Here is a 3,434-nt window from a genome sequence, read left to right as displayed (position 1 = left end):
ACCCAAAGGACCGTGAAACATCAATTCCAAAGAACACCTGCACCCCTATGTTTATAGCAGCACTGTTTACAATAGCTAAGCTTTGGAAACAACCCAAATGCCCAAAAGTAGATGACTGGATCAAGAAGATGTGGTACATATATACCATGGAATATTACTCAGCATTCAAAAAAGATAAACACATGCAATTTGCAGCAACATGGATGGCGCTGGAAGGGATCATGCTCAGCGAAATAAGCCAAAAAGAAAAAGAAAAATACCGGATGGTCTCACTCATAGCAGGAATCTAGAAAACTTAAATAAGGGACCAGGAAAATGAATAACTATAAGAAAGTGAAAATCAAAATCAACAAAAAACTATGAACCAGAGACACTTTTAGGGGGGCGGGGGTGGGAGGGGAGGGATTGGGGTCAGAATGGGGGGGCTGCAATTGTATGGGGAATATAACAATAAAATTTATTAAAAAAAATAAAAAATCATTCATGAAATTCAAAACAAACATAAAAAAAAAAAATAAAATAAAACAAATGGCTGTCACTCTACTGCATCACATCTGGTGAGTCCTTAGCAGATTCTGACATCTTTCTATGTGTAGCATCGTCATCCTCAGAACAAGCCCACAACAGGTTGAGCTTCACTTCCACCACACAGACAGAAACTGAATCCAGAGGTGCTCGGTGACCCCCTCAAAGTCAAGTGCATGTTGCTGTTCTCAAACCAACACCCAGGATCCATGACTCCTTGGCCAGGAGTTGTGAAGTGTGTCAGAATCCTCAGGGGAACATTACCCAAAGGTGTGAATGTATGTGATATATAAAATTCCCTTTTTGAGAGTGACAAACTAAACCTCCTGTTTCTTCCCACTTTTTTTTTTTTTTTTGTGCCCAGTGTGGTGCTAGAGACTGGGAACCAAATAAAAATACCCTCCAAAGAATGGCAGAACCTGTCAGCCTGAAACGTGCCATTTCAGCATAAGGATTGCTTTGAGCTACAGGCACTTGAGAAACAGCAGATGCAGAGAGGGGCCTCTGATCTCCCTGTTTCTTACTGAAAACAGAAGATAAAAGCCCCACATGAAACAGGCCTTCCCAGTACCAGGAGAAGAGCCCCATTCTTATCTTCAGGGGGGAGTTTGAAGCTGAGCAAAATCTGCACAAACAGACCTTCTTATAATAACGCTTATCTTCCTCGCCTCCCCTGTGATTTAGTTACATTTACCTCATTGCTTCTCTTTGTTTAACCAAGTATAAAAACATTGTGGCTTTGCCACTTTGGGGGGGATCTTGATTTCTTTATGAGGACTCCCAAGTCTGATAAAACTTAAATAAGTTCATATGATTTTCTCTTGCTCATCTGTTCTATGACAACTAAATTCTCAGGCCCAGTAGAAGACCCTATGAGAGTAGAGGTCAAGGTTTACCTCCCTCCACCTCCAGAAACCTGATATTGAGAGACAGAAGCCTAATATTTAGCTTATTGGGATACCGTGGAGTATATGCTAAGAATCTGGTGCATTACAGCAGGTCCCAATTTGGAACTCCTTTATATTAATAAAGAAAAAAAACAGTGAATCAGTGAAATAAAAGTTTAGAGTGGAAGAGATGACTTTTTGGAGCCATTGGAGAAGCTTTTAAGCGTTGTTCAGGGTGGACAATTTAAAACACAGCCACTCTCATGTATAAAATGTTGTTGGACTTCTTACTACAGCTGTTTCACTTTCAGGAATTTATCCTAAGGGAGTTGTCAGAGAGGTGAAAAGAGAGATGTATGTTTAACATGTTTATTATAGTGTAATTTGTCATAGCAAAAGAGTGGAAACAATTTTAAGGTCCAATAGTAGGGAATTGCAGCATGTAAATGATGGTCATTCTACTGGATGGAATATTCTGCAGCCATTAAAAGCCATCTGTGGAATCACATGGGGGAAATGTGCTTGGTAGGAAAAAAGCAAATTCCAAAAGGGTTACATCTGGGATGATCCAAAATTTGTAAAAGAGCATGTGTTTGTGTGTGTCTGTAAAACAGTAACAGCGATTCTCTCTGGGGTGAAACTAACCTTTATTTTTTTCAAAGGTCCAGTTTTTAAAACAAAAGACCTTTTCCTCACCAGATCTTCAAGACCCTGGAGACTCATGGATCTCTATGTTTTGGTGTCGAGGGCTTTATTTTGAGTTTTTCTTCTGAGCACACGCAGGGGGGGCAGAATGTACATGTCAGGAGTTGGCAGCATCGGGAAGGGGAGGAGCCCAAAGGGCGAGTTAGGAGAGCAATTGAATAATTTTTAGACAAAAAACAAACGACAGGTCATTTATTCAGCACGTGGGTGGACCTGAGCACAGCAACGGTGTCCTTAGGGTGACATCTGATGCACAGGCCAGGTGGCCTGAAGGACAGTTCGGCTCTCATTCCCTGCGCCCCTCAGCCTCCACACAGTGTGCTCCTCTGTGGGGAGGAGGCTTCTGGCAGGGAGGGCTCGGCACAGTGACATTGGCGTGAACTTGAGGTGGGGGAATCCTCCTCTTCACCAGCAGATGGGGCCCTAGAGCTGGGCCTGACTGGGGGCTGCACAGGGTGTGGATTCCCTTAGCAGAAAAGTGACTTGAGAGTGACCTTTACTGGTTCTCCCTCTCTCCCTCCCTCTCTCCCTCCCCTCCAAACCTAGGGTTTATTAGACTTCTTGAGGGGAGGTGTGGCCTAGAGCCCTAAATAGAGAGAAAAGAGCATGTGTTGGGGCATGGGGGAGAAGCCTCCACCCTGCATTGAAGGAAAGTGTGTTTGTCCTGGGGTTTCTGATTTTCAGTCAATCTTGCCGACTTAACTGATTTCTCAAAGCCTGGAGTATGTTTTATTCACCAGCGGCAAGCAGTGTCGGGAACCAAAGGAAATGCTTGCTAAAATTTTTTTCAGTGATCGCGTTATGAAAGTTGGGTAGGAATCAAGCACTTGAACTCTACTCTTTTTTGTCTCTTGGAGAGAAAAATGCTATAGGAGGCCTGAAGGACAAGAGAGGTTAGTGGTTGGGAGGGGGCGGTCAAGGGTAGGTGTGTAATAAAGCAAGGGTTTGACCGGGAGCCTGGGATCTCTGCTCTGTTGTGAATTAGGCCTTAATCCCACCTAGGCATTTGCAAATATAGACCTTTAATTCTTTTGTTAGGGAAACTTGAAATCTTAATGAATGGGGCCTTGAGGGTCCTGGGACACCCAGGTCTCTCTCAATTCTTGTCTCCAGATGAGGAAAGTAGTCAACTTCAGGGCCAGAGTTAGAGTGGCAGCAAAGCAAGAGATCTATTAATTAGCAAGAAGAAGGATCAGAAATCTCTCTGAGAAGTAGTTCCCAGAGGGTAGCCCTTGAGGGGGTGAGAAGCAGGAGTTTATATAGGAATAGTGGGCCAGGGTGGGGGTTTGACCATTGGATGTCTCTGTGTTGTCTCTT

Source organism: Talpa occidentalis, unplaced genomic scaffold (assembly GCF_014898055.3).
Source record: "Talpa occidentalis isolate TD23 unplaced genomic scaffold, MPIMG_talOcc4v2.1 talOcc4.14, whole genome shotgun sequence".
Lineage (NCBI taxonomy): Eukaryota > Metazoa > Chordata > Mammalia > Eulipotyphla > Talpidae > Talpa > Talpa occidentalis.
This window is presented reverse-complemented; position numbering follows the sequence as displayed.